The following is a 24,739-nucleotide window of genomic DNA, read 5'->3' on the forward strand; positions in this document are numbered from 1 at the left end:
TGTGGTCAACTTCTTCAAAACTCTCCAGCCTTGGCTCAAAAAGATGCTCTTAATGAGATGGTATCTCAGTACCCCTTTCCTGGATCTTCACAGAAGAAACGGCCATGAGCTTCCAAGGGTGGCAGTGAACTGCCAACTCTGTGCTCATCACTTTTTCTAGGCCGCTAACCATCCCAAAACCAGACCACTGAACATAGTAAACTGCATCTTCACTGTCCGACACCAACCCCAACAGAGGTTTTAGAAACATTTGTGCATACCCTGGGCAGTCTTACTACATTGCATAATGTGTTTGTGAGTAGCGCAAAAAGCACTGGCACAAATGCCTTGGCTGCTTTACCCGAAGACGTAGCTAGCTCCCTGGGGAGCATAACTTAGTTTGTCAGTCTGGCGGGATATTAGGGAAAGCATTGGGTGTGCACCGCTACAAGGTATGATGTGCATTGAGGAACATAGGTGCAAACCTTTCTCACTTATACGGGATACTATTGCTGGTTAAAACAGAGTGACGCCATTTCTTTTTAAAGGCACTAAATGCCCTCGTCTGCATATTTCAGAACTGCTGCAATTATATAAACTAACCCCAGTCCTAGATTGTTTGGGGAAAGTGTTTATTAGTGCAGTTAAACAAATATTGAGTTACCCTCAATGTTATTTCCAGCAATATCACGGTTTCCCTTTTCACAAACTGCTTGCATGCCAGGGGTGGTGTCTGACAGTACAGACCCATGCCAGGCCCCACTGAAGAGAAGACGCGCCTCTTATAATCATCTGACACCAACATGTCAGTGACATTTTGTCTAGCTCAGGTGGCTAGAGCGGCAGGCAGCCCAACTGTGTGCGTTTAGCCTTTAAAATGGTAAATGACAGCTATTCCAGATAACCACTCTGTATTGTAACAAAAGAGCCCAACTACATTAAGAAACAATGTGACCAGTCTCCATGCCCCAAGTCGTCACATGAGCTGAGCTATCAACACATTTCAGTGACGAGCATCGAAACACCAAACCTCAAAGGCATGCAACATTTCACACCCTCCAGAGAGTCGTGGGTCGCTTCTTCCTGTATGAAAGTATAGAATGCAGCTTCCTGGTTACCCGCGGATTCTGCTGGCCAACAGATACTTTCCAAGACTTAACTCTTAGTTCCTTTGCAGTGTCCTAGGACACTATACTCTGGAAAGAGGCCCTCCAAGAGTCGCATCAAGTTACACATCTGGCTTGAAGAGGTACTTTTATATCTGACCAAAACCGTTCCCCGTTGCTTTACAACACACCAGAAAGGAGTGCATCCAGGAAGCTCTCTCATTTTCGCCATTTAGTCCGTGTGGCGTCTTTCACTCAATGCATTTTAATCGGAAGTCCCTTTCGCTGGGATTAGAAAATAATATTCAGTCAGCTGAATCTAAACACGAAGCTGGCATCAGGGATTTCAAGTTCTGCTTTTCAGACCATTTTTAATCAAATAATGTAAGGGAAGCAGATATATGTTGCATTTTCGGCCACTGCTAGCGACATTGTTAAAAAAAAAGCTGATCAGTGAGCTAGAAGCTGAAAGAAACTTCCCTCAAGGAGAAACTAGGACGTTTTTGTACTAAGAAAAAGAGAGTCAAACTCTCTGGGGTGTCAACATTCAGAACAGGCGCCCAACACTTGGCAAAGCGTGGACAAGGGTGATATCAGCTAGTGCGACTTACAAAGTGAAATAACATGAACTGACGTCACGAATCTTAAAACTTGGTTGGTGAAACAAAATGTATTCCAAACTTGTCTTTGTATAGTCAAACAGTAGCCACTGGCAGCCATTTTGGCCCATTAGCCTTTTTCCACTCCGCCAGTACTCGTAGGCTTCACATTCAAAAACCACGTACCTGCTCATGAGCACATATTCCTTCTTCTATACGACGTCCCTCACCAGGTCAGTCAGTAACCCAAAATGTTTGCTTACCTTGAGTGGCAGTACTCCAAAATCGGGCATTGTTACCTGACACATTGTCCACACCCGCCTTCCCTGTTTTACAGTTCAATGCAACCACAAAGGCATTACCCATTGGGTCTGTAAATGAGGGAACATCCACAAATGGAACAAATTTGCAAAGGAAGGAATGTGAATATAAAATTATTGGACTAGAAGGTAATCCTAGTGTCCTGGGTGCTACATGTGTCAACAGGGCTTATTTTCTGGGGATATTATCTCGCATTCCGAGATCACTCACTTCTAAGGACTTTACAAGGATCTCTTTAGCAAGTGCTTACAACTACAGAATGATCTGCTATCTACCTTCGGAAGCAATCCTGAAATATATTTGGTCATTCAGGGCAGAGATAAGGGAGCAAGGCTTTACCTTATTTACGTTTGGTAATGAACAAAGTGCAAACTAAAGGCAATACTACTGACCAAAATAAAACAATGATGCATCTGATCGGGTTAGCTGCCAACAAAAATATATCTTGGCTTGAACCTATGTTAAAAATTATGGATGGGTCTCTATCACCACCACCGGCTCTCTAGCCATCTATAGAAGGGCAATTGAATATCATCTCTTGGAATTCCTATGGATTCAGAAATTTTGAAAATTGGTTCAATTTACTAGCTAATGACAAATATCCCGATATCCTCTTATTACAAGAAACCATGAAACAGGAGCTATTTGTTATTCCTGGATATAGAACCTTTTGTTCTCTGGCTACAAGGGTTAATGGAGGGCGACCATCAGCAGGTTTGGTAATTGCCATTAATAACAACATGAGAAGTGATACTCAACTTGTATCGGAGTCAGACAATCTTCTGGGTGTAATACTGAGTTTTATGAATAAACAAACTAACCCAATATTACTAACAAACTTATATTGGAACCCTGCATCAACATCTATTGATCTCAATTTGATGAGTTAGATAAATGCTTGGAAACATTCTATTCACAAAAGGGTATCTACGACATCCTAATAGAAGGTGATTTTAACTCTGTATGTCACCAGAAGATGTATGACTCTCACTGGGGTAATCGTTCATTGCTAATGCGGAAAAGGGGAAGGTTATGGAAACTATCTCAAAGATTGGGATATTGACATTGTTGAATTTTTTTTTGTGAATGGTCCACAATTCACTTGGAGTTGTGGTGAGGGAAAAACATCCACGATTGACTATATAGGTTTATCTCACAACCTCTGTCATCTAGCTGGTCCTGTAATGATCTATCCCATAAAGCATGGTGATCATGCACCATTATCAATAACGGAGTATTTTTTATTCCAGATTAGAGGCGGTTCCTACACTAACTTTCCCTTAAGTAGATAGCTTTGCGATATCCCTTCGATGGAATCCTGGCCTTTGTAGGCATTTTACAGCATATGTATCTAAAGGCATCAATATAAATCATCATATTTCACATTTCACATCCTTACCGTTCATGGCTTGTAAGAAAGTCATTGTTTTTTCCCTTGTTCCCTCCCTTGCCTTGAAGCGCTTTGAAACACATTGTGTATAGGCGCTATATAAATAAACTATCATATCATGTCATGTCAACTGCAGAAAAGGAGATGATTTGTGTTAGAACTATAGACAAGGCATTAATGCATTTCCAGTCAAATAGTGAAAGCATGATTAATCATCCACATAGTTTTGATGCTGAATGCAAAATGTTAAAAAGGGAAAAGAACAGGGAGTTGAGAGATTTAACAAAGAACCAACTTAGTGCATCCAACTATGCCAAACTTAAGAAGCAAATCATGATGAAATTTAAGAACAAGATGAAGGAGAGGCGTATTTGAAACTACAACAAAGATAATGGTCTATTAATCAGAGCAATTTGTAGTTATGACACACATACTATTTGGCAAACTATCAAGTCCAGCAATAATCGAAGTACGGCTCTTTCTGCCAATTCGATCCCCGCTCAGATCTGGCAGGAATACATGCCAGATACATTTAAATTGCCAGTAAGATTTGAATCCTTAACCTTTATACCAAAGAGTTATAACCTACTGGGACGATTACAATGGACTTTGGAGGATATAAAGTGGGCTATTGGGAATTTATCCTCTTCTAAATCTGCAGGACCTGATGGAATTCCTCCTTGTCTATACAAGTCTGACCCAGATATATGGGCTGACATGCTAAAAGCTAAATTTGAAATGATCATGATCTCTGGGAACATTCCTCAGGAATGGGTAATATCGAACATTATACCGATAAATAAAAAAGGAGATCCGCTTCTACCTATAAACTATCGACCTATTTCTTTGATTAATACAGAAGCAAAAATCTTTGCAGTCTTGTTACTTTAAGATCTAGAACAATATATCAATAAACATGATCTTTTTTCAAAATTCCAAATAGGCTTTAGGAAGTAGACCACTATTCAAAATGGCACCAAATGAATGAATAGCCATTTGCAAAGGTGGGCCACTTTTTTTGTTATTGTAAATTTGATCAAATATTTCATCCTACACACAAATGGACACACTTTCATTGATGCCGGAGACAATTTCATGGCCCCGTCCGACCCTGGCTGGTACACTAGTCATACAAAACTGCTCTGTACCGGGGCAAGGTTTCCCTAATATGTTCACAAGACTGAACTGAGGACATCACAGCGGGGGGTAAAGTATGGTTTGCCAATTAGGCAAAAGTATTTGCAGTACTATTGCCTTCTGTTGCAGATTTTCACAGTAGATTTGCTATTGAATTTGGGTAACTTTCTTACGCTTGGTCCTAGCAGAAGGTGTGGGGTTATTTGAAATCCTTTTAGTGCAACATGCCCACAGCTGGCGTAGCCGGGATAATATCGAACAGGTTAGATTGGGGTGAGGGGCAGAGGCGCGTTGCATTAGGCAGGTGGCCAGTAGAAAGATTTTGCAAAGCTCCTACCCCATACTTGCATACATGGTTGTACCGCTTCTTGCCTCTTGGTGGCAGCAGCTTCAGAATATGGACAGGCAGCAGTGAAGCGCTGGGCCTTCCGCATATTACAACCTTCAAAAAGGGCAAACTTTGCATTGCTCCATGTATATCCAAACAATAACCCCCAAGCCCCCCCTCTAACCCCCTGCCAACAATACGAAATCAGCACCCAAGGAATGAGATACACACTCGAAATATGGGCCAAAGCAAAATGCTGAGCAAACATGAAAGACGAGACATACTCCCAAGATCAATTTAAAATATTGGAATTCACAAGTGGATGGGTGAGCGCACAGAATGTTATGCAACAGAGGTGTATGTGAAGGGTGCAGAAAACTTGACAAACCAGGGTTCTTAGTAACAAGTGCCCGCATGAAATTAGCCCCTGCAATCTGGGCGTCTGGATGAGGCAGGGCAAGTAGACTGGGGGGCTGGGAACCTTGGTGCAAAACGGGTAATACAATGGGCAATGAAGAAACACTGCAACGTAACTGTAGCAAATTAAACCCATTCCCAGTGGAGCACGGTAATGGGAGAAGTAATGAACACGCGAGAACGGACAAAGCCCAGAGGATAGCGGCTGGACTCCCAATTTTTGCAAGAACAGATAACCTGCGCAGGGATCTGGGAATCAAGATGTTGGATGAACATCTACTAAAGCTAAACAGGAATCTCTGCCAAGAACTGGTTCAGAACGCAAACCCTCTGATCAAACCTGCTAGGATTACTGCAAGTCTCTTTGACCACTACCCACGGCCCGTCACCGCGCCGACCCTGTGAAACCAACTGTACCGTGACAAAAACACAGATCAAGAAGCACCTCAGACTGAGACTACACTCTCAACCCGAGACATTGGAGTAAGGAGGCACTGCCTCGGTATACAACACCCCCCACTGACAGATCACAACTGTCAGCAAGAAAGGTTCTCTCGACTGCAGACCCAAGGCAGCAATGAATGACACCAGGAAGGCCAGACAACACTTTGCTTCAGTAAAAAAAAAACTGCCAGAAGCCACTAAAACGCAAAATGCTAATTCTACACAGCAAGGCAAAACAATTGCAGCTTACTCTGACATGGGAGAGGTGACATGAAAGCAACATTTACACAGTTCAATCTGGTTGCCTTTTACACTCTATGAACTACTTTTTAATAATGGTCACTAGGTGTCACTGCGAACTATAATCGGTCTTGCATATTTGCAAACATGGAAACAGCTTTAAACTATATGTACCCAAAAATAGCTATGCAGAGGATCCCATTAATTCCCATTCACTTCCAAAATTAGCAGGGACTGAACCAACTCCCAACAACCTTATACAGACAACTTGAATGTTGATGCTTAGCACCCGGGGCATATCTGCAATAACCACTTATTAATGCTAGTTTTTGGAAAATATGGTGATTATCTGAACTGTACTTAACGGGCTCCTGGGCAGGTCAGGCGCTGAGGTACTCTGTGCAAGCACTACGTCCATTTGCATTGAATTAGTCGCCATTTTAGAACGCCATCTCGCATGGCAGCTCCTAGTTTCAACCACAGTGCTGCTTGGGTTGAAACCATGGTACAGCGACCCCAAATATAGCGCGCAATGCTGATGTGTGCTAATCCACTTGAAATATGGAACGCTCAGGCAATTGAGCTACAATTCATGAAAATCGAAAAAAGCTGAGCTGCTGGTAGCGAAGCCTTTGTCACATTAATACAACGAAAAATCCATGACAGCAACACACAGGAAATTGAAATAATCAGCAAAATAAACAAATAAGTCAGCTGTGTTTCCATTTAATTCAAACAGGGACCAATTCAGAATCATTAAGTGTACGGAGCAAGCACACCGCCAGGGAACGCTCCCCCCAGATCTGCACTACTTTAATGAGAAGCTTGAAAAATGGAGGCCGGCCCATGGTCTCTGGAGCTTCTGTAACCGCTATAGGGAAAGCGAAATTAAGCCATAGAAAACAGATTGCCAGCATCAGCTGAAACAACTGCTGATCACAATGAAATCTACTGCAAGAGCTCCCCAGTTACATAACGGGTATGGAGTTATACACATAGAAACATACGACACCAGTGTGGAAAAGCGGCCTTCGAATCATACACAGGGGGGTTTGTGGAAAGTCAATGACCATAGAAAGTCAATAGGTGGAGAGCGTCCAAGCTGAACGGCCACACAAGGAAATCAGCAGAAATGGTACTATCCAGATGGAACAAGTGGAAAGGGTTTCAGAGGAGTGCTAGAAAGGAGTGCCGAGGGCAAGCAATGAGACACCGGGTTAATGGGCTATGAGCACATTAAAACTACAAAGTAGCAACTGGTGGTGCAGTGGAGCACGGTTACACAGGAGAGCCAATCATAGCTGTTGCCTTAGAATTTGCAACAGAATTTGAGATACTATGAGAAGGGTAGTTGGATTATAGCGGAAGACAAACCAACCCAGGAGATTGAGCTAGTGGAAGGTGTTTGCAAGGGGCAGAGACTACATAGGGTGAAGGGGTAGCACAGAGTGAAAGATTCAGAACAAAATAAAAGGACCTTCAAAGCGGACGCCCAAATGCCCTCCCTAATTTGTTTTTTGCATCTGTTTTTTGGTGAATTGACCCCAAAACACTGCCATGTATGGGCCGCTTTGAGCATTTTACTGCAGGGTACACTTCTAAAGTTGATACTAGCTTGAACAACTGCGCAGTTAAAATGTCAGGTTTGTATTATTCTGACAGCAGTTACTAGGAAACTGAACTCAGGGTTGTTGGCTGGGCAATAGCATTTCATGTACAACCAGGCTCACCGCTCAAAGTTATTTAGGAGGTATAGCCAATCAGAAACCTGTACACATCTCTATGGGGGCCAAAGTGAAACTCCCGCTCCCACTGCTAAAGAACTGAAGGGGTAGCCGCCGCATTCCCCCCCTAGTCTCTTCCACCCATCTTCTGCTCAATGGAGTAAAGTTATGAAAGGCGAGATGGAACATTATCATGGATTACCTGTTACAAGCATTTAGTGGGTACTTTAGGGAAGACCTTTGAGGTGCCATGTTGGACTTGTAATGTCTGTGTAGCTGAGGGAATGTGTGTCTGGCAGGGTGACCTTAGAGTTATCTGAAGGTAAATAGGGTGTGTGGATGCAGACTGAATTTCTTTATTATGCTTTTGTTCATTAATTGATGTAAAGCGACAGCAACAAAAGATGATCGCATTTGTTTAATGAAATACACACAGTAAACACTGTTTTATGACCAGTTGTCCTTTACAGTTTTGGGTGGGTGGGGGGGCTTGAGGTTTACAACTGCTGCACATAAGCAGGCTTGCTTAAACTAGATTAGCCAGTTGACCCTTGTTTGTTTGTGCCCCCCCCCCTCTTGTTTTATTTGTGCCCCTGATTTGCTCCCCGGCTATTGATGTCTGGAGACACAACTGAAAGTGTCTTTAGGCGTAACAGAGGGCAATGTTTTAAGGAAAGAATTAAGGTCAGCAAAGGTTGCAGGGAATACAATCACACATTTGGGTATTTTCTGAGACCTTTTAAAGAGAAAATAACTGACGCAAGCACCAGAAAATGAATGTTGCATTCATAAGCAAGAAGCAGTCCCCAATTAAAAGCAGGTCCACCACTTCGCAGACACTTTGGGCCCAACTCAAAAAGATTTGCACTGGAGACGGATGGAAGCATCGAGATTTGCACCCGCTTCCTTGTATTCGAACTACGTAGACTAAAACTGGGGCCAATCCGGAGACAGTAGACATCTGGGAGCAGCTCCAGTGCTAGGCCAGGTTTGCTCTACTGTTCCAGGGCTCGCACACCCATTGCACTTCCGGACACCCTCGAGGGCCTCGGCAGGCAGGCCTAGAGTCCTGGGCATTTGGCATAGCTTTCTCCCATTGCCCTATAGGGGACTCGGGAAATCTCCCGGTAGGCCTCTGCACCCTTGGCCTCCGGGTGGTGTTTCCACGTTCTCGTAGGGAAAGGGTGGGGCTTGCTGAAAATGTGTAACATGGGGCCACTTTGAGAAAACAATCCGGGGCCTCTTTCGGTTCCCAGTTCATCCCAGAATGCCACACACGTGTGTGCATTGCTCTTGAAAGCAACACCAGCATAAACATGCCCCACAGAGGTGACTGTCGTAATACAAGTGGGGTGTGGGGCATGGAGATGTGAGCCCCTTTTCACCTCAGCATGCAAGAGCAGTCCTCCTTCAAAACTACTTGAACATCTCAGGGCAGCCTGCTGCCTGTGTGGAAGGGGGTGGGGGAGAGATATTGGACAACGAGCGAGGGGCTTCACTAAGGCATTCTTTGTAAAGGTAGATGGCTACGGCGCTGCTATTTCAGAGGCCTCTAGCTCCTGGTATTAATAACTCAGCCGAAATGCAATGGGCGGTGGGTACGCAGTTCTACAACGAGAACATGTTTTGGTGATGCATTGATGGGGACTTACGGTTTTGCTATCCTTGTAGGCACAGAAAACGTCAATTATCACTCGACATGCGACAAGAAAAATAGTCCTGTGACTTTTCAAAGACGGCCGTGCCAGCGGATCTACAAACACAGTGCGACTTCTCATATAGGAGTAATTTCCATAGGGGTCACGGCTGCGTGAAAGGTAGAATTACTGTTCGAGAGCCCAGCATACCTGAAAACAATAGTGTGTCCTACCGCCCCAAGAAAGGAACAGCCACGTGCCAGTCCATTTGCTGCCCCATGGGTCCTCAGTGTTCTTTTTCCAGGTTAGTGAAGTTTAAAAACAGGCCTCGGCTTTGAGGAAAATCTTAAGGGGCAAGTGCTGCTAAATTGGCAACACGTAGCAACATTTTCAAATTTTTAAAACCAGCGGTCGAAGTGGACAGGAGTGGTTCTGTGCGCTGGTCCTCTTTTTTTTAAGTTTTACTGTTTCTATGGTTTTATTAAAACAAAAACAAAAAAAAACGCTCCAGAATGGTTTCGTTTTAAAATGAAGGTGTAGGCAGAAGTTGAAACGTGCACTCCTGAGAACTGCACTGAACGTTCCCTTATACAGCAGCTGCATTTGTTTGGGGGTTTGTATTGCACGAGGGGCGGGGGGGGGGGTTGGGGGTGCGTGGCGATGCGGTTTGTGGGGAGCAGAGAAAGGCAGCAGGGAACATAGTTCCACTACTTCTTTTTGTACACTCCGACCACCGTTTAAAACCATACCAACCCCCCCCCCCAGTTCTTCGTTTGAGAGCCACCGACCATGCTAGTTAATTCAACTTCTTGTGATCTCAAGTCTGGCGGCAGTGAAAGGTTATCCTCCGATTGCTGGCACCTGCAGGCCTTATGTCCAGTTATTATCAACATCTGGGGCAACAGTTGCCGCAGCTAAATCTGTACTAGTATTTCATAACCCGGAAGTAAATGTGCATGATCCTAACCAGACGCCCACATTGCTGTTGCTAAAGAGGCAACCACAATCAGTAACACGCATTGGCAAAGCCAATAGTTATGGCTAATATACTGAACAACTTTGCACGGTTCATCATGAACATATGATTTTACACTCCTTCGTAAGTGTGTGGGATAGAGGTAATGCACGTGTTTAAAGCAGTGAGGATGCATGGAGTGCACTTGGTTTCACTGGTTTATTGGCATTTGGCCTGTGACCTGAAGTTTAAGCCGAGGTCCCTGCAGCAAGTGCATTAAGCCATCTTGCTTCCACTAGAGCCTGTGACCCACAGTGGCATAACGAGTCCTGCAAAAGATTCATTAAAGGACTGCTATCGTATGAATGTTGGAACATGATATGTACAGCAAAACATGATGGATGCAAAGCTTTAACTTATTCCTAACCAATAGGACTTTACTGGGCAGTTGTCCATTCTGCGTTCTATATTTCAAACTGGCAAGTGAAGATTTTCAACTTGGAAATACCTACTTGCCAGCCTTAAACTCACGCCGTGTTTCGAAACAGATTACAATATTAATGACACCGACTACTAGGTCACCTGATCTGAAAATGAAATAGCACGGTTATAAATTACTGAATCTAATTACAAGAGCCTTAAATACAGATTTTTAGTTCCTACCTCCCAGAGTCCCTCAAAACCATGTCAAGTCACTCATCTTCTCCCTAGTACTTCATCCTCCTCCCCATCTAGTCCCTCTTCCTCCTCCTGAGCGCTTCTTCTTGCTGATAGATTTTTATCCATCAGCTGTGATTTTTGGATACCAAGGCTTGAGCCTCATTACTCCATCTTCTCGGGTTGAGTGTGTAGTCGTGGGTTTATATTCTTCTTGGTCTGTGTGGTCTTGTCACAGTAGGGCTGGTTTCACAGGGTCTTCACAGTGATGGGCCGCGGGTAGCGGTCAAAGGGCTTTGCAGTGGTGGCAGTGAGTCTTCTGATCAGAGGGTTCGGGTTCTGATCCAGTCCTTGTCAGAAGTTCTTATTCAGCTTCGCTAGATGTTCGTCCAACATCTCGATGTCCAGGACCACAGGGCCTTGTTCTGGACTATTTGAAGACTCTTCAGATGTCGCTCATGGCAGGTCATTCATGCTGGGGAGCCATATGTCAGGGTTGCTCTGATGATCGTCTTGAAGCCGTTGATCTTTGTCCGGAGGGGCATTGACTTGGTCTTCAGGAGTGGGTACAGCGCTGCCATCTTTCCTGTTGCCTTCTGCGGAGTATTCTCGATGTGGCTTTCCCGGTTGAGTTTGCTGTCCAGGGTGACACCAAGGTGGCGGCTGCTGCTCTCCCATTTGATGGTCTCCCCATTGAGGCTGATGTGTGGGTGCTCCTTGATCCTTTCTGGTGAACAGCATTGCGTTTGTCTCGCTGGTGTTGAGTTCTATCCGCCAGTCGCTGTACCACGTCGCAATGGTATCCAATGAAGCTTGCAGGTTCTTCGCCACTTCCTTTTCGCTGAATGACTGGGAGATGACTGCAACATCGTCTGCATACAGCGCCAGGTCGGTCTTGTGGAGATCTGTCGGGATGTCGTTGGTGAAGAGGTTGAACAGGAAGGGTCGGAGGTTCGATCCTTGTGGCATGCCTGCTCGGATGGGATGTGATGAGGACATCGCAGACCGCATGGCAACATGGAAGGTGCGGCCTCCCAGGTAGCTTGCAATCGTCTTCACCAGGTAGTTCGGAAATCCCAGGTAAATCTTGTGCAGCAGTCTCTTTTGCCAGACTCGGTCGAATGCTTTGGTGACATCCAGGAAGACTATTCCTGTGGACTTCTTGATGGTGAATCCGTGGCTGATGGTGTCCACCACTCTCCATAGCTGATGAGTCGTTGCATGCTCCTTTCGAAATCCAAACCGTTCCTTTGCTAGTAGATTTTTTTCGGAGGCGAAGTCGCTGAGTCGAGCGAGGAGGACCTTCTCCAGCAGCTTTGATAATCCAGAGAGGAGGCTGATGGGGCGGTAGTTCGCTGGATCCCTTAGTGGTTTGCCAGCCTTTGGGAAAACGATGATCCTTGCTTCTTTCCAGGAACTCGGGAAGTGCTGGAGCCTCATGCATGCATTGAAGATCTCTGAGGTGTTCCATTGATGCTGGTGGGAGGTTTTTGATTGCCAGGTTGGTTATTCCATCGCTCCCTGGTGCCTTGCCATTCGCCAGCTTTTCTGCAAGTCCTGTTCCACAGAGCTTGTGAACTCCTTGATGTCTTCTGCTCCCAACCCAGTTCGGTCCTCTAATAGATACTTCTCAACTGCTTCCTCCACTCCATCTGAGAGCCTACTTATCTTGTTTGGGGTGAACAAAGCCTCCAGAGTCTTGCAAGTACCTCTGCCTTCTTGTAGCTGCATGCAAGGTGGGATCATCCCTGGATTGGTGGGCTTGCTCCTTCTTCCCAGTCAGGGGACGAGTCATTCTCCACACTGAGTTGTCCGCCTCCTTCAGCTTGGCTGTGGCAGCCTCCCACTTCTCTCCACGGTGCAGTCGGATCTGTTCCCACAGGAGTCTTGTGAGCGTGTTGTACTTCTGCAGGAGATCAGGCGTGCAGAATTTCTGCCACTGGCGTCGGGCACTGTTCTTGTCGGCGATTGACTGTTGGATGCCTCTCGGTAGGTCATAGATGGAACATCGGGTTGTCTTCTGCTTCGGAACGCTGCTGTTGATTGGCTCCTGGACTGCTGTTGTGAAGTCTTCCACAGCCATGTCGATGTCTTCCTTGGTGCTCAGCGGGGTTGGTGTGACCTTGCTGTTCAGCTCTTCCTTGAAGCGGCTCCAGTCAGCTCTTCTGAAGTTGTACTTCTTGGCCTGCTGGTAGGGTCCCATCTCATCTCCCACAGTGATTGCTACTGGGTTGTGGTCCGAGGTCAGCTCCACTGCTTCCTCCTCCTAGCCACTCTTCCACCCTTTCTAGTCCCTTTTCCTCCTCCCCTTCTAGCCCCTCTTCCTCCACCCCGTTCTAGTTCCTCCCGTTCCTCCCCAAGTAGTCCCTCCTTTTCCTCCACCCTCTTCCTCCCCATCTAGCCCCTCATCTCCTCCATCTAGTCCCTCATCTTCCTCCCCACCATCTATACCATCCTCCTTCGACACATCAAGTCCGTCCTCATCCGACACCATCTAGCACTCTGCCCCTCTTCTAGTCCCTCTTCCCTTCCCCCTTCTAGTTCCCTCTTCCCTTCCCCCTTCTAGTCCCTCATACTCCACCCCCTCTAGTCCCTCATACTCCTCCCCCCCTTCTAGTCCATCCCCCCTTCTAGTGCATCCCCCCCCCCTTCTAGTCCATCCTCGTCCGCATCCTCTTCTAGTCCCTCATCCTCCTCACCTAATCTCTAACCCCTTTCTAGTCCCTCATCCCCCCTCAACTCCCCCCCCCCCCCATCTAGCCCCTCACAGGCAGAGTAGAAGGAATAGGTGAATCCCACTCCTTGATTGCTAGACTATGCTGGTAAAATGATTTAAATTACCAGCATGAACTAGCTCATCCAACAGTTGCCATGATTAAATAATGCTGTACCCATATTTATTCTCTAAGAATAAGTAAATCAACAAGTCCCAATGACGAAAATGTATACCAGCTCATAATTATTGACCTTTACGTTATTAGTTATTTGGATGGGTTTGGATCACTTATATGATTTACCAGTGACCCATTGGAACATAGGTATAGTTTTCACAATCTATTTGAAGATAACATAGGATATGAAGCATCAATGTTTTATGACTCATGGTTGGTCCATAATATTTCTTTGTTTGAACCCACAACAATTGTTAATGGACAACATGTGCCGGCTGATCAAGTTCAGTGCTGACTATTCAGAAATGTGGAATCCAGTATAATTTAATACAGACGCTAAGGGACAATTGCACAGATATCCTTTTCACTGCGCAAGAAAATGTTCATTGATAGCAAATTATAGACACTTGGTGGATTTCATCAAGGTTAAGAAATGATCTTTGAGGGGATTGGGTCCTCCGACGTATTCCATATCTATGACAGTAATCACCACAGCTGTGCTGCTTCGGACAATCTTTCGGTGTCTGCGTCCTGCATTCGATGACGTCAATACACTGTCCTCGAGGGCCTCCGTCGAGCCGACGTCACTGGATGTTATAAGTAGGACGCACAATGCCCGTAGCCTCAGTTCTGTTTTTTTCCACGAACGTGTTTGCTTCGGAGACCTCGGCGCGCCTCGATTCTACTGAATCCTGTTCTTTCGGTTCTTCGAACCTGTTTCTTCGTTGCGACCTGTAAGCATGTCGTCTTCGGCTTCTTCCACCCCGCGGTCTGGGTCTGAGAAGTGTCGGGTGTGTGTGCCATCCGCTCACATCGGAGGCCTTGCGGGAGCGTAAGAAGAAGCGGTCGGTCGGTAAGGTGGGCAAGCCCCGGAAGTCGTGTTCCACTGGTCTTTCGAAGAACGATTCGAGGGGCGACTCTCAGCATAGTCGTGAGTCCCGCCATTCCTCTGCCTCTTCGAGGCACTCCAGGAAGCGCTGTCACAGGTCGCCTTCCCCGTCCTCTTCCGAGGATTCCACCTGTCGGCGGGTTGCTTGTCCCAACAAGCATTCCACTCCTGAGGAATGGGATTCATTCCGAAAGGAGATGTTGGCGATTTTTCAACTGCAGGGCTCCGGTCCGTCCGATCCTTCTGAGGACGCCGGCCGTGGCTATGCTAGAGACACTGCTCGTCCGCCTTCGGGCTCGAGCAATCGTCGCAACCACCGGGCGCATTCGAGGTCCCAGTCGGACAAGGATGGTCACTCTAGACATGCCCGTTCCAGGTCCTGGTCCTCGACGCCCTTGAGACTGTGAGAACCTGTGAAGTCTTCGAGGAAGACATTGACGCCGGTGGCGCCGAGGTAGTCGTCGGACTCTCTTGAGGGCCCGCCTCCTCGGAAGTCATTGATGCCATCGACGCCCAGGCCGTCGAGAGACACGCTCGGGGCTCTGCTCTCGAGGCCTGTGTCGACGCCGTCAAAGCTGTCTGCGCCGCGCTCGACGTCCACGCCCTTGATGCCTTTCGAGGCGGCTTTGTCGGGGATGCCTCGTGGTACAGGGGAACCCCCAGAAAGGCTCTGGCTAAGGCAAAACATGTGTCTGTTCCTTTTTCGGTTCCCTCTTTCCAGCCTCTGGATTATATTTCTGAGGTGGATGAGGGGTCTGAGGAAGATGAGGTTCCTGATGACATTGTGCCTGGTCATAGTTAACTTGGGGACCTGCGTCAGTCGCTGCACGATGACCGTGGTCTAGATGCCTCTCCAGAGGTGGAGTTTGATCGGCCGGAGCCTGGCACGCATGCCAAATCCTCATACCGGCGCCTCATGTCGAGGGTCACGGTTTACCAGGGTTGGTCTGCCCCCCTTGGGGATTTTCAGCAGGATGACCTGACTGATATCTTGGACCAAGGTCCTCCAACTGACCCAGTGCTGCCATTCCATATGGCATTGCAGAGAAGTGTGGCTGCGGCTTGGTCTTCTCCAGAGAGTCTCCCGGCAGTGAGCAAGTCCTTGCTGAAGAAATATTGCCCAGCCAGTGGCGACCCCTGCTACTTGACCACGTACCCTACTCCGGAGAGTTTGGTGGTGCAGGCGGCTATGGCCCCAGCTAAGCAGGCGTCGTACCCTACCATCCCTCCTGATAGGGACGACAAACGTTTTGACGGCTGGGCGAAGGCGCTTCAGGCTGCCTTTTGTGCCTCGTCTCCTCTCGTTTCACGCACACTCTGTGGAACTGTATTTCCCTAGAGGCTGATCATATTCCCGAAGGGGAGGAACGGAATGGTTTCCTTGCCATTGTGCAGGATGGAAAGGATGCCATGTGCGAGTCTGTTCAGTCGGGTCTGGACATGGTTGATTGCGTCAGCCGGTCCATGGCGGCGAGCACCGTAATATGCAGCTCCTGATGTGCAAGTCTGGCTCCTCAACATGCCCTTTGATGGTGACCATCTTTTTGGCAGCAAGGCTGACGAGAGCCTTGAGAGGTTGCAGACCTCCAAAGCTGCAGTGAAGTCGTTGGGCGCTGCAGTTTGCCAACCTCTGCCTTTTCGTCCTAGGGGACAGCAATGGAGGGGAGGTTCCTTTCGATATTACTCTTCCTTTAGTAAATCGAGAGGAGCTGCAAGTCAAAAGGGGCAACCGTAGGAGTGCCAGAGGTGGAAAACAAGGTACTCGAGGTGCCAAGGCCGCGCGAGCAGTTGCCTCTTTGAGCTGAAGCGGCTGCGGCAGTGTCTGAGGGCAGTCATGAGGCCCATGCTTCTCCGGTTGGGGGAAGGCTGGCGCAGCATCTTGTGGAATGGAGTGCCATTACTTCAGATGTGTGGGTTCTGGAGCTCATAGCCCACGGCTACTGCCTTCCTTTCCGGCAGAGGTCTCACGACAATCCACCAGGGAATCTCTTTGAAGAGTCCGGATCCGCTCCTTGCGCAGGAAATTCAATCCCTGCTGGAGAATGGCACCATAGAACTGGTGCCTGTAGCGGAGAGGAACAAGGGATGGTATCCCCTTATTTTTTGATTTCGAAGAAAGACGGGGGATTGAGACCCATCATGGACTTGTGCGGTTTGAACAAGCTCCTCAGGAAGGACAAGTTCAAGATGGTTACTCTTTCTCAAGTCCTCCAGGCCCTTCAACTTCAGGACTGGTTGGTGTCTCTCCACCTCAAGGACGCTTATTTTCATGTGCCGATCCATCCAAAGCACAAGTACCACCTGAAGTTCACGGTTGGCGACTCGCACTTTAAGTTTCGGGTCCTGCCATTCGGATTGACCTCCGCCCCGAGGGTCTTCACCAAGCTCATGGTGGTGGTGGCAGTGCATCTCAGGAACGGGGGGATTCACATCTACCCCTACCTGGACGATTGGTTGATCAGGGAGTGCTCTCGCAAGCAAGTCCTGGATCATCTGTCTGTCACTGCCACTCGCTTCACAAGCTGGCCGTCTCCCTCAACTTAAAGGAGTCCCACTTGACGCCAACACAGCGGCTCCAGTATATCGGAGCGGTGCACGACACATCCCTGGGGTAGTGTTTCCCTCCCCAGGTAAGGGCTCATCACATTCAGCAGATGGTGCACAAGTTTCAACTTGCCCGATGCTCCCGGCGTTTGAGTTCTTGAAGTTGCTTGGCCTCATGGCGTCCTGCATTCTTCTGGTGCCAGAGGCCAGGTTGCGAATGAGATCTCTGCAATGGGCCCTCAAGCTTCAGTGGTCCCAGTCCTCCGGCAGGTTGTCGGACCCCGTTCAGGTGCCGCCCTCGGTCGGCCAGGACCTTCTGTGGTGGGCCGTCAAAGGCAATCTGATGAGGGGGGCTCCATTTTGGCTGCCCTGGCTGGAGGTGACGATCGTGACGGACGCATCCCTCACGGGATGGGGAGCTCATGCCAACGAGCCGACAGCGGTCGTTGGTCTCCGTTGTCAATCTGTTGGACCTGAGGGCCGTCAGGCTTGCTCTGAAGGCTTTTCTGCCGACTGTGCGAGGGAAGAATGTCCTGATTCCGACGGACAACACAGTGGCCATGCACTACCTCAACAAAAAGGGGGGGGCAGGGTCACTTCCTGTGTGCAGGGAGGCGATGCAGCTCTGATTCTGGGCCATCCAGCAGGAAATTTCAATCTCGGCAGTTCATCTGGCCAGAGACGAAAACGAGACGGCAGGCAGAGCGCGATCTCTCACGAGTGGGAGTTGGCTCAGGAGATTCTCCTGGAGATCTTTGCCTTTTGGAGGACCTCTCAAATGGATCTCTTTGCCTCCAGTGTCAACCGGAAGTGCAAAAGATTCTGCTCACGGGAATTTCCTCCAAGAGGAGCCTTAGGAGACGCGTTCGTAGTGGATTGGTCCTTCACACTGCTGTACGTGTTTCCTCCAGTCCCCGTCATCCCGCAAGTGCTGCGGAGGCCACGCAGGTTCGGTTCCCGGATGATCCTCATTGCTCCGGCATGGGCCCGGAGGACGTGGTACCCGGACCTTCTCGACTTGTCCATCTGCCCTCCAGTCGTCTTCCCTACCGAGACAATCTGCTCTCACAGGAGGGGGGTCAGGTTCTCCATCCAGAGGTCAGATCCCTCAACCTTCACGCTTGGCTTCTGAAAGGTTGAGGTATAAGGATTGGGACCTCCCTGAAGACGTGATGGAGGTATTGCTTTCAGCCAGACAGACAGCAACAAAGTCCCTGTACCGCTGCCATGGGAGAAAGTTCTGCAACTGGTGCAGGGTTAAGAATGTGGATCCATTTTCATGTGATATTCCTGTGGTTCTGTCTTTTTTGCTTTCTTTAGGCCACAGGGGCTTGCAAGTGGGTACCGTTAAAGGTTACCTGGCGGCGCGGTCCATATTTAAGCGCTCATATGAGGAGTGTTCTTATTTTAAAATTCCTTTAATTTCTCAGTTTCTGAAAGGGCTCACTAATGTGTTCCCTCCGTCACCTTTCCAGGTGCCCGGTTGGGATTTGAACCTTGCTCCGTTTGAGCCGTTGCATTCTTGTCCTTTGAGACTGTTGACCCTGAAAACTGTATTTTTAGTTGCAGTCACTTCCGCTCGCAGAGTGAGTTACAGGCACTTTCAGTTAAGCCACCCATCACTGTGTTTCATAAGGACAGGGTTGTCCTTCGAGTTCGTCCTTTTCTTCCGAAGGTGGTGTCGGAATTTCATTTACGGCAGAAGGTTATTCTTCCAGCATTTTATCCTCCTCCGCATCCTGGCAAGGAAGAGGAGAGGCTTGATCCTAGGAGAGCTTTGAGTTTCTACATTTCACGCATGTCCTGGGTCAGAGTGGACAATCAGCTCTTTATTGGTTACGCTGGAAGGCGTTTGGGACAAGCTGTGACTAAGCAGACTTTGTCTAGATGGATTATCTTGGCAATTTCTGAATGTTACCCTCTGGCGGGTAAGGACCCTCCGGTGGGTTTACGGGCCTATTCTACTAGGGGTATGGCTGCCTCTACCACCCTGCAGAGGGGTGTTCCTATTCGTAACATCTGTGATGCAGCCACATGGGCTTCGGGCCATCCTTTTGTACGTCACTACTCCCTAGATTCTATCAATGGGCCGGATCTGGCCTTTGGCAAGGTGGTCCTTTACTCTGCAATTTGATTGGGCATTCTAAATTTGTATATTCTAAATTCTTTTCCCTCCTCCTGATGGTACTGCTTTGGGAGTGTCATAGATAAGGAATACGTCGGAGAACCCAATCCTCTCGAAGAAAAAGTTACTCTCTTACCTTTCGATGGGATGGTCCGACGACGTAGTTCATATCGCTCCCTCCCTGCCTACCCCGCTACAGAATTTCTTATGCGATTGAAGTTTACGTTTCCGCAAGGCTTTCTGTGGTCATACTGGCAGAAGATTGGTGCCACATGTTCTGGGAAAAAACTACAACTGAGGCTATGGGCGTCATGCGCCCTACTTATAACATCCGGTGACGTCGGCTCGACGGAGGCCCTCGAGGACAGCATATCGACGTCATCGACGCAGGAGCCGAAAGATTTTCCGAAGCAGCACAGCTGTGGTGATTACTGTCAGATATGGAATACATCGTCGGACCATCCCATCAAAAGAACGTTACCAGGTAAGAGTAACTTGTTCTTTTGCCCTGATGAATGCAAGTCGTGATATAATTGCAGAAACCGATTGACACATTCTGAGGAATGTACAGTTTAATTAAGTAGACTATCCCATTTTATTAAGACATGTTCAGCCCATACACTGAGTAAGTAGAATACATTTAGATCAGTTTCCCCAAGGACTATGTGGTTAAAGCATTCTTTCTATGGTCGTTTTACTCTCCATCAACACCAACAGAAAGGAAGATTGGTCACTTGGCCAAACTAGGCATTTTCAAGCGTCATATGTTTCACTTGTTTCTTCTTTTATATTTGCTGGTTATGGGTATGCTATTGCTTCATAGATAGGCAGAGCACACGTGGCTTTCCGGAAAATCAGAACTTCGAGGGAAAGTTGTGTCTTCAGTGTGTGTCTCTTTAATAACAAATACTTGTTAGATACCTACCCAAAGTGTGTTTCAATTCATGATTTGAAGAGCTTGGTCTAGGATCTGGATGGTGGCTGTTTCAGTGCTACGTTCTGGTCTGATACCAGATTGGTATTTGCGGAGCAGGCCTTATTGGTAAAATCTTTTCATGGAGCTGGCTGTCAAGTGCCTTCTCAATAGAAGGCTAGTGATTGGTTGGCAGTGCATGGGATTGTCTAGCTCTACGATAGGTTGGAGCAGAGGGTGGATTAGTCCTGTTTGTAGGGTGCTTGGGAAGATGCCTTGCGTGAGCAAGTCCTTTACTATTTTGAGGAAGGGAGTGAGGGCAGCCACTTTCATTGTTTTGGGATGGCATCAGGGAGGCAGCCATGTTTGTATACCATGCGTTGAAGTGACACAGGATTGTCAGAAAAATCTTTGAGGGTGAAATATTTGTGTCATGCACTGTGGGACTGACGGCATGGGAAACCTTAGGCAATCTATGTTGCGGTGGCAATCTGTGGTTGTATGATATCCATCTTGTTGATGAAAAAGTTGCGTATAGCATATACTTTCTGTACCTGTTGGGTTTACCGGGTCTGGCAGGGGATTTGAGTAGTGTGACGCCCATGAAGAGAGCTTTACTCCTTTTGGCAGTCTCCAAGATAGCCAACAAGTGATATGTGGTTTGGATTAATTGAGACCACCAGATCACACTGTGAGGGTGAGTATTCCTCTGCATTTTATGCAGCCAATTTTTAAGCTTGAGTGACTGGATGGTGCGCTTATTGTTGATTAGTTCTTCCATGTACCAGGAGGCAGAGGGTTTAACAATCGTGCAACAGTGTCAAGCAGGCATGTGCGTCATTCAGTTCAGATATGGGATGGTTTAGAATGGACAAGAGTGTGGATGCAGGAAGCTGGAACTAGGTGAGGAGTCCAAATACATTACTGAAATGAGAATCATAGGGGTGACCCTCAAATTCTAAGCACAAGGTTCTAGAAGTAAACAAAAAGCACTATGGAGTGACGCACAGGGGCCAAGGGCACACCGAGGTAGCCTAGTTCATGGGTACAGTCTTCCCAGGTGCTAAAGTGCACAGTAATTTTAAAGCACTTTGGGTGCAAATTAAGTACCAGCGCAAGAGTGCACAGTCCTTTCATGCACAAACCTCCTTTGTTGACTCTTCAGTTTTGTGTTCCCACACTCCCTCTTACAATCTCTCCCTTACGGCTCCTGTTCGCCCCCCCCTATTGTGTCTCTTCCACATCACTCTTTCCTTCTCCCTCGCCTCTTCCTGCACTGTTTTTGTCTCTTGTTTTGTCCCACTTGCATCCTTCCCATCACTTGGCTCTGCCTCTCACCGTTTCTTGGGCCTTTCTCCCTCCCCTCATCTTTGGCCTTCCTGTTCAGTTTCTAACTCTTCTAATGTCCCCTCTAGCTCATTCTCTCCCACCCTTCAGTCCTTTCTCTTCCCCGTTCTGTTCAGTTTAGCTTTCCTCCCCACACCAAGTCTTTCTTTGCCTCTTTAGTTCTGTTGCTTCTCATACTCCCATCAAGCCCCCTTTCCTATAATCTGCTCTTTTAGCTTTCTTTTCCTTAATTCCTTCCTTATCACCGTTTTTTGGCCCTAAACTTTCACCATGGCCACCAGTGACTGCGTTCCTCTTTCAGGCATCCAAAGAAATAAACATCCGAGAACTTACTGCCAGTCTCTGTATTTCCTCAAACGGTGACCATTCACCTGACCCAGAGGCTTCCACCACCCCGGGAATGATGAGGACCACCCACATCCCCTCCATCCCACATCCCCTCCATCCCACTCCCCAGCTTGTAGACAACCAAACTACAGAGTGCTGCATTTGACAATTTGGAAATGCTCCGGTATTTGTCTGAAATAATCACTTATTCATTTTCTCTCTGGTTGCTTGATGAGAGGCTGGGCTGCAACAACATTTGGTCACTTTCAGACATGCATGTAAACATGGGATTTCCTATAGTTCAACTAGAGCCCGGTACAGAAGGGTAGCAGAGGGTACAGAGTTCACAGGAGGAACTGGGTCAACAAGTAATAAAGGGGTTGGGGGGGCATGTCAGTGAATCAACAGGATACAGAGGTGTGTGAAGAGCATAGCATTTAGTCACTTCCTGAAGTGCAAGACACAGTATGAAAAAACCCTGCCAGGGAACACAGTGCAGTGGTCTTGTTGCAAGATCCTTACTCCAGGTCATCTGGAAGGGCTACAGTAGTCTCTCTGAAGACTTCAACATCCATGACAGACCGAGCTCCGGCAATAACCACTGAGGTTTGTTAATTCCTAACAATTCCATATTAACATTTAGACTTAAATGAATATTTTGACTGCAACTAATTATGAACATTCATTGGAGACCATCCCAAAATACATATTGCAAATTCACAGCTCCTGCTCCTTCTGGAAATACACCTCCATGGCCTGCCTTGTGGCTTTCTCTAAAGAAATGAGCAGCCCAAAAAACAAAAAGGCAGAGAGCGGAATGTAATACAATGCATTTCTACCACAATGGCTAGCGAAAAGGTACATTGGACAGTAATATCAGCTGGTCCCACAGTGAAGCCAAAACTAAATTACAGCTGCCACCAGTCCACTCTACAAAACCACTATAGAGTGAGAAAATCAGCCCATTGCCAAAATGCGGTCACTAAAACATCACTGTCCTAGGAGCCATATGGGCCCAAACAACCATACCTTAAACAAATGCATTTTAGATGAAGTGTTGCAGGGGGGCGTGGAAGTCCCTCGGACCATAAAAATAAGTCAAAGAGTTTAGGGGTCCCATAAAATGGGGTAGCAGAACACAAAATGGAATTCTGCCCTAATAGGGACTTACTTAAACTATACCTTTCATGACTAACAGTCTAGACCAGTCAATTTAGTGGGATGCAAACCTATGGACAAACGACCCAACACTGACCACTTGCATAAAATCAATCTTCTGGTCCACATTACTGCCTTTTCAGTCAGGATTTATCAAACCAGAGGATGCCAGTGCCAGTCTTGTGTGGCCCAAGCTTCACAGTGGAAGCCAATCTCAGTGCAAACATTACGCAACGGTCCTGGCGGAAGACAGAGGGAAGTTACAATATCACAGTCTTTAGATTCTCTAGATGGTGGTCTGTTAAAGATTATGCAAAGGCCTTCTTTCTACATCGTACCTTTTTTCCAGGATTGCCGCCAAGTATTGTAAGAGAAGGCAGGTTTCCAAATCTCTCGCCGTATGTAATGGAGGCCAGATAACAGCTACAATATTGTGTTGGCGAAAGAGTAGCTGTAACCAGTTCAGAAAACAAACTCCATTTTGAGTCAGTCTCCCACTGTCCCCTATCCTCAATGGAGGAACAGGAGAAGCAGAACTAGCAACTTTGGTGCTGTATCCCCAGCCCCTTTCCACTGCCCGCCTCCACACTTTCATGCTCTAGCAACACCATCAGTTTATGGACAGGCCCCAGGCCGAGTCTACTGCCACTCAAATGTGTGGCCTTGGTTGACAGGGAGACTTTCCATCCATATCAATGCATTCAGGACCCTAGCAACAGATGTGCCCTCTTACCCATATACAAATCTATTACACCCCTGGGGCGTGCACACATCAATTTATGTTCCTCGCACTGTGGGAATAACAGTCTGACAAATGCATTATGGCCCTGAGTTGGGGGGGGGTCTCTCCCAGTCACTCAGGGAAGGAGAGCATGCAGTCTTCCTGCAACAGACAGCAGGCAGACCGCTGTTGTGCAATCCCCCCAAAGTGTGTTTGTGTGTGCATCAACGACAAACCGATTTGCCTCCACCCCAACCCTCCCAGTGCCACTCGTGCCTCCAGCCAAACTGCCACTTTTCTACCTTCGCCCCCTTCCCCTCTTTTCTCTCTGTCCCCCACTCACTGGCGGTTACCCTCCAACCTTGTCTCCATGACACAGGTTGGAAGTGGAGAAAAGCACAATAATCGAAGATATGAAGTCCACGTTAAATAGGTCTCTAACCAAATCCCCACTGCCTGGGTAAACCTGCTCAAATTTATTTGTGCCTGAAGAAGCGTCCTTTATAGAGAGATTCTTCCAATTATCTGCAGCTGACGCGCAAGACTGCTGTGAAAGTTTAGATTACCCCCGTACCCTGAAGGCAGGCAACAATGCAGAACATGTAAAGAGGTTGACATGCAACATTTCTGAAGTTTGGAACAATTACACCAACAGGAAGGGATTTACTGTAACGCAAGGTGCGGTTTAGAATTGTAACTAAATAAGATATCTCCTCTCGTTATCAATTAAGAAATCACAAAATAGATCTTAGGGATGTGGAAGTTCAAGCAGCTTAAAAGAAAAGAACAAAAACGTGAAACCATGCCATCGCTAGTTTTGCTGCATGTTACCAAAAGGGCCTTCCTGTTCATTATACATTTCCAACAAGGTCTACTCCTCCCGTCGAATA

At 47.3% G+C, this 24,739-nt stretch overlaps 1 protein-coding gene across 3 annotated transcripts in view; it reads right to left on the bottom strand.

Annotated features, from left to right (window-relative positions):
• Nucleotides 1-24,739, bottom strand: part of DAPK1 (death associated protein kinase 1) — a 986,032-nt gene that overhangs the window by 269,807 nt on the left and 691,486 nt on the right. The window lies entirely within an intron of this gene.

This window comes from Ambystoma mexicanum, chromosome 6p (genome assembly GCF_040938575.1).
Source record: "Ambystoma mexicanum isolate Mex_15411 chromosome 6p, UKY_AmexF1_1, whole genome shotgun sequence".
Lineage (NCBI taxonomy): Eukaryota > Metazoa > Chordata > Amphibia > Caudata > Ambystomatidae > Ambystoma > Ambystoma mexicanum.